Consider the following 7500-nt stretch of genomic DNA (forward strand, 5'->3'; position numbering starts at 1 on the left):
AACATAGTGGAGAAAGTTTTGTCAGGGTTGTCAAGAAATTTCATTATAGTTAAAAAGCAGTAAAATACAAATGTCATTTTTCTACTGTAGCTGACATTCCAACGGCTGAGTCTTGAGAATGGGTTAGAGCTCTGATGACCATAAAGAGAAAGAAAGACCCTGCTGTTAGAAAACAGGCAATACAGAGTTGCCAAAATTATGAAGAAAAAAGTTGGATTAAAAGGAGAGACGTACATTGAAAACAAAGATGAGCATGATTTGGACATACCATATTGCTAGAGAGCAAGTAACAGGTTCAGATGTGAAAAAGAAGGATGAGGGGCAAAAGGGGGCATGAGTGGCAGGTGAAAGGGTAATTGTTCAAGTCAGACATAAATAAATGCCATGTGATGCAGGCAGTAATGGCATTTGTAGATTATTGCCTGAGGCAGTGGTAGCATGAGTCAGTACAAGTATTGAAGAATTCATGTGATCAAAAAAACAAATAATGGGGCGCATTTAAGATAAGATTAGCTGCAGAGGAGGTACATACAGCATTCAGGTGAATTTAATAGGGTTTCTTCTTTAAACATCTTTGGATGAATGTGCATATGGCTGGAAGTATCATCATTTATTGAGCAGAAGAGTTACAAGGGGAAATGCGTCCACCACAGGATGGTACAACTGCCTTATAGTGCCATCTTTTGGCATCACAGGTTATGGTGGAAACTTCAGGACTCATCAGGAATAGAATCAGTAACAGTCTGACCTAAAATTGACATATTTCCTACATGAACCACAAAATACCATCATGCTAATAAGGCACACAAAAAGCCATTTGTTGTCTTTAAAATAAATGCATATGCATAAAATGCCAAAGTAAATGTAAACATATAAAACACCAATAGAAGTTTGCTGGTATCAAGTCAGGTAAAACAACAATTGCTAAGGAGCTAAAATAAAACATTATTACAAGAAATATCATTGGGTAGTAAAGTCAATTCATGCAACTGTGGTTTTGTCACAGTATAGCTCATACTTTGCGTGTTATGAAACAATAATCTGTATGATAATTTGCAATCTGAAGTCCTTTAAAATATTCCTTTTTTCATTTCTTAAGGGATTAAAAGGGTTATTTTTACATAAAATTGTCTGATACTCCTCTTGTGTAACCCTGTTTGTTCTACATCAGGTCAAAATATGTGCCATAGCATTGTGCGATTGACTATAATATCATGGCTGGATAGGCTTTGCTTAAGTACATGAGAAAAAGCCCTGATCAGATATCACCATTTGTTTCAAAGTTCCACAAAAAAGAAACACAGGGAATGCTTAATGGAATCCAGACAAGGTTTGCACAAAATTATTTGCTGACCACAACCAAAACTTAATTCAAAGTGTCACTGTAGGTTTCCCTGGCCATGTGCTATTGTGATATAAGATTTTTGGGGCATAATATTTAACAGTCCAAGGACCCGAGTGAGATGATGATAATCACAGGTAACTATGAGCAACCAGCATCAGGAAAATAATCATATGATCACAGGTAACTAGGAGCAACCAGCATCAGGAAAATAATCATATGATCACAGGTAACTAGGAGCAACCAGCATCAGGAAAATAATCATATGATCACATGTAACTAGGAGGAACCAGTATCAGGAAAGTAATAATATGATCACAGGTAACTAGGAGCAACCAGCATCAGGAAAATAATCATGTGATCACAGGTAACTAGAAGCAACCAGCATCAGGAAAGTAATCATATGATCACAGGTAACTAGGAGCAACCACCATCAGGAAAATAATCATATGATCACAGGTAACTAGGAGCAACCAGCATCAGGAAAGTAATCATATGATCACAGGTAACTAGGAGCAACCAGCATCAGGAAAATAATCATATGATCACAGGTAACTAGGAGCAACCAGCATCAGGAAAGTAATCATGCGATCACAGATAACTAGGAACAACCAGCATCAGGAAAGTAATCATATGATCACAGGTAACTAGGAGCAACCAGCATCAGGAAAATAATCATGATCACAGGTAACTGGGAGCAACCAGCATCAGGAAAGTAATCATGTGATCACAGGTAACTAGAAGCAACCAGCATCAGGAAAGTATTCATATGATCACAGGTAACTAGGAGCAACCAGCATAAGGAAAATAATCATATGACCACAGGTAACTAGGAACAACCAGCATCAGGAAAGTAATCATGTGATCACAGGTAACTAGAGGCAACCAGCATCAGGAAAATAATCATGTGATCACAGGTAACTAGGAGCAACCAGCATCAGGAAAATAATCATATGAAGTTATTGTATTATTTAGCACACTAAGGGACATTGTCAAAGATTCTAACTATGGCAAAACATGGATTATAAACAGTCTGAAACCAGAAGTTATGGTGATTATTTGTTGTGTAACAAGCCGTGGGAACGACAACCAGAAAACAAATAAATATATGTGTATAAGGACATTATTTATATTAAGAGTCTTTTAAAAGTGTTCCTCTTCTTTTTTCCAAATGCAGTAATAATCAGTGGATGGTCCAAAATCCTGGCAGCCTAGGGAAGGGGATAAGGGTACAAAGTGATGTGAGACAAGGCTGTTGGTAAGCCCCCCTGCACAACTTGGGTGTAACTTAATAAAGTAGTATCTTGTGGACATTTTCTCATACAGCTTTTTTTATATGGTGATTCCACTTCCTAATGTGACTAACAACATACAGACCCTATATGACAATTAATATACATTACCAAACAATTTTTTTCTATGTCTACATTTAGGAACTGATACAGCAGTGAAGAGTGTGGCTTGTCTGAGCATAAGTGGGATAGTGAATCACAAATGCATCATGCAGGTTAGTGCCTCATTAGGATGTGCAGTCACCTTACAGATGAGTAGATCAAAAAGCATTACAGATTCTATCACTACAGCTGCCACCTACAGTTGTAGTCCAGTTCTAATGTTGAAATGCAGTATGAGAGCATGATAATCTGTTACCATCCTTAGGATGAGGCAACAAACCAAACATTATCTGTGTGCCCTGGTGCTCATTCCAGTGAATAATAAACATACTATGGCACAGCTCTTGCTGATGAAAAGTTGAGACATTCTCCAGTGTCCCATCAAAATTCCCCTAAGACAATATAAGTACCACCTCAAGCCTCCCCAGAAAAAAGGCCATTAGCAAAGCGAGAGTGAGGCACTTAATAAAAAAAAGAATATCTTGTGTTTCCTGCCACATCTTCTAAGGTGAAGATGAGTGGAGACGTTACCTGCCATTAGATTAGCAATAGTATAGGTATCTGAATGACAAACATTATTCACGACAAGCTAATTGGAAGCTTTTAATTTTATCTCATTTATTTAGGTATTTAGTTATTTTTTAACCATGGAGATGGCCTGATTCAAAGACCACTTTCAGTCATGACAGTGACCGTTGATTTAGGGTAATAAACAGTACAAAGTACATTATTTATATATATATATATATATATATATATATATATATATATATATATATATATATATATATATATATATGGGTCTACCTGAAAACACGAACACTGACAATGCCAACAAGATAACCGACACTGTACGATCGACAACGGAGATGACCATCGATTGAAAATCCCGACACTGAGATAGTGACAGACGTTAGGGTTAGGGTGCGGGTAAGGCAAGTGTGCGATAATTACAGACTTTAAGGTTAGGGGCGGGTTAAGTGGGTTAGGGTGCGGGTAAGGTAAGTGTGCGATAGTGACAGACTTTAGGGTTAGGGGCGGGTTAAGTGAGTTAGGGTTAGGGTGCAGGTTAGGTGAATGTGCGATAGTGATGGACCTTAGGGTTAGGGTTTGGGTTAAGGTTAGTGCATAGATAGTTGTGTATGTAAGGTTTAGTGTAGGTTTGTAAGATTTTTGGTGTGCTTGTGTTGTGTCTATTTTATGGAAAAGATATTTGTTTTGTTTTGTTGATTGTCGGAATTGTGGTTTGTCGGGCATGTGAAGTTTCGTGTTTTTGAACTTTTGGTTTTGTGGCGTCGGTTATCTCGTTGTCGGTGTTTTTGCATGTCAGTGTTTTCAGGTAGACCTATATATATATATATATATATATATATATATATATATATATATATATATATATATAATATTTATTATATATTTATATTATAAAATACATTATATTGTATGAGGCTATAAATGCACAAGAAAATAAATATCCCGACCCAGTGTTTATAGTTGCAACTTACGGTCTGTGATGTTAGCATACCAACAATATGTTACCTTCCCTACATGAGAGAAAAATATACTGGACCATGTATACAGTAATGTTAAGGGGGGTAGACAAGGCTGTACCATTTGTACAGTAATATGAAGGGGCATACAGGGCTGTACCATGTGCACAGTAATGTGAAGGGGCATACAGGTCTGTACCATGTGTGCAGTGATGTGAAGGGGGCATACAAGGCTGTACCATGTGTGCAGTAATGTGAAGGGGGGCATATGGAGCTGTACCATGTGAACAGTAATGTGAAGGGGCATACAAGGCTGTACCATGTGTACAGTAATGTGAAGGGGGCATAAAAGGCTGTATTCTGCCCTCATTTGGTCAATCTGATCATACTTCTGTATTTCTCTCTGTGGCATATAGACAGCTCCTCAAACATGCTCCCATTGCAAGAAAAACTGTTAAGGTGTGGACAGAGGCATCTGAATAAGAGCTTCAGGATTGTTTCCAGTGTACTCAGTGGGATGTTTTTAAGACAGCTGCTATAAATGAGGATGGCATTGTTGATCTGCAGGAATACAGTTCCAGAGTTTTCAGCTACATAAGCACATGCATTGACCTCATTGTGCCCCGTAAAGACAAATAATAAACCATGGATTAACTCAGAGGTTCATTCTGCACTTCATGCCTACTCCAAGGCACATGCATCAGGCAATATTAGCCAGTATAAAAAATCTAGATATGACTTATGCAGAGATATCAGAGCAGCAAAGGAGAATTACAGTTGAAAGCTGTAAGGCTATTATTATTCGACACAGGCGTATGTGGCAAGGCCTGGAAAATGGCATAGGCCACAGAGACAAAGGCAGAGGGATGACTACTGACAGTAAGTTTTCACCGGATAATTTCAATGAATTTTATGCCCGGTTTGAGGTTCTTTGAATCAAAGGGTACCATCATAAGAGAGAGGGGCAGAGAGGAGGCACCACCACCTTTCACAATATCACCACCCAGTGTGGTAAAATCCATGAGGAAATAAATCTCAAAGGCAGCTGGTCCAGATAATATTGCTGGAAGGACACTGAAAACCTTTTCTTCAATGCCTGCTGATGTTCTTGCTGATATATTCAATCTCTCCTTTGCATGAGCTACAATTCCCACTTGTTATAAGGCAACCAGTATTATTCCACTACCAAAAAAGGGCAAAGCCAACTGCCTGCATGACTACCGGCTGGTTGCACTGACTCTCATAGTGATGAAATGCTTGGAAAGAATCGTTATGAGTCATATTCAGTCAGTTATACCTGATACAATGGATCCCCTGCAGTTTGCATACAGACCAAATAGGTCGACAGAGGATGCAGTCAGTACAACATCACATACAGTTCTTACTTATTTGGAGAATAAGGACTGTTATGCTCGATTGCAGTTTATTAATTATAGTTCAGCCTTCAACACGGTGATACCAACAAAGCTCATTAATAAGCTGTCCATACTGGGTGTGCCACTGACTCTTTGCAATTGGGTCTTGGATTTTTTTAAACAGGCAGACCACAATCAGTCAGGCTGTGGAATAACATCTCTAACACAATAATAGTAAACACAGGAACTCCACAAGGCTGTGTGCTGCGTCCAATGCTGTACACTCTCTTCACTTATGATTGTGTTGCTTCTCAGCATGACACCAGTATTGTCAAATTTGCAGATGATACAACTGTCATTGGTCTGATCTACGGGGATGATGAGTCAGCATATACAAGGTAAATGGAGAACCTTGTGAAGTGTCAAAACAGTAATGTCTCTCTCTTAATACCAGCAAAACAAAAGAGATGATCATTGATACATTGAGGAATAGATGGCAGCACTTACCATTATATATTGGTGAGTCTAGGGTGAAAAGAGTGGCTACATTCACATTCCTCTGTATTAACATCTCTGAGGTCCTTACCTGGACTCATAGCATCACAGATCTGGTAGGAAAAGCCAGCAGTGACTGTATTTTCTGAAAAGGCTGAGGAAGTTTGACATGCACAACACCATACTCAGCAACCTCTACAGATGTACAATTGAGAGCATTCTCTCTCACTCTGTTACAATATGGTTCAGGAATAGTGCAATATGGGATTGCAAGGCTCTGCAGTGAATAATAAAAACTGCACAAAACATCATTGTAGTAACACTCCCTGCACTGGAGGACATCTACACCAAAAGAGTTTTTAGGAGGGCCCAAAACATTATCATGGACACTACCCACCCACAACACAAACTGTTTAAGCTGCTACCATCAGGAAGGTATTACAAGAGCATCATGGCCAGAACACCCAGGCTGAAAGACAATTTTTTTATCTCAAGCTATTAGACTGTTAAATAAAACTCATATACTACCTCACCCTCCAGTGTTGTAGGTTGGTTCACATTTGGAGGGAAACAAGCTTTTTTGCACAAATGCTCTCTTTTGTACAGTTATATATATTTGCTGATATCGGTGTTCATATCATTGTATATTTGTTATCTTACATTACTTGTTCTTGTCAATTATCATTGTCTTTTTTATATGTTGCTGGAGGACTTACAGAATAAGAATTTCATTGTACTTTGTGACCCTATCTGTAGTGGATATTTCAATAAAGTTGAATTGAATTAAATTGAATTATCCTCTGCATTACTGCCACAGTTTCCTTAATAAGGCAATATATAAGCTTTGTATCTGTTGCTATGGATGTTGCTTTTGGGTCCTGGAAGTTGTTAGCCACATTAGGGAATTATTATATAATTTCTTAGATAAGAAACTATATTAGAACATGTCTACAAAACACTAGTTTCTTTTGATTACACCTCAAGACCAGTATGTATGGCAACAACATTACATACAATAATTCACTTGGTCATTTGTGGTGGTTTTAGGTTCACAAGAAGCTCTACACACTGTAGTCCCACAAAGAAGTATGGAGGAAAATATGGCAAATAACGTTAACACAATGTTTGCACCCAAAAACAGATGTATTACATTTGGTTTCAGGGAAAGGTGATCATCTTCTCCTAACCCCCCCCCCCCTTAAAGGGAAGATTGGGTCATTTGTACCACTCAGAGGAGAGATTAATTATTTTTTGTCGCATTGCAGGGGGTGAAAATATTATCCAAGTAGCTTTATCCAGACAAAAAAAAGTGTGAAAACACAAGAGCTCATTAATCGGTCTGTTCTTTGTTACAGTAAAGCAGCGTGAAGATTCCTTGTATGCCTCTTCTGGCCATTTCTGTAGCCTGACCTTTCTAAACAATT

General features: G+C 38.3%; 1 protein-coding gene across 1 annotated transcript in view; it reads right to left on the reverse strand.

Moving 5' to 3' along the window:
* LOC122791500 (mucin-5AC-like) overlaps positions 1-7500 on the reverse strand; it is a 272677-nt gene that overhangs the window by 258420 nt on the left and 6757 nt on the right. The window lies entirely within an intron of this gene.

The sequence above is a fragment of the Protopterus annectens genome, chromosome 17.part0, assembly GCF_019279795.1.
Source record: "Protopterus annectens isolate FY-2018-M chromosome 17.part0, PAN1.0, whole genome shotgun sequence".
Classification (NCBI taxonomy): Eukaryota; Metazoa; Chordata; order Ceratodontiformes; family Protopteridae; genus Protopterus; species Protopterus annectens.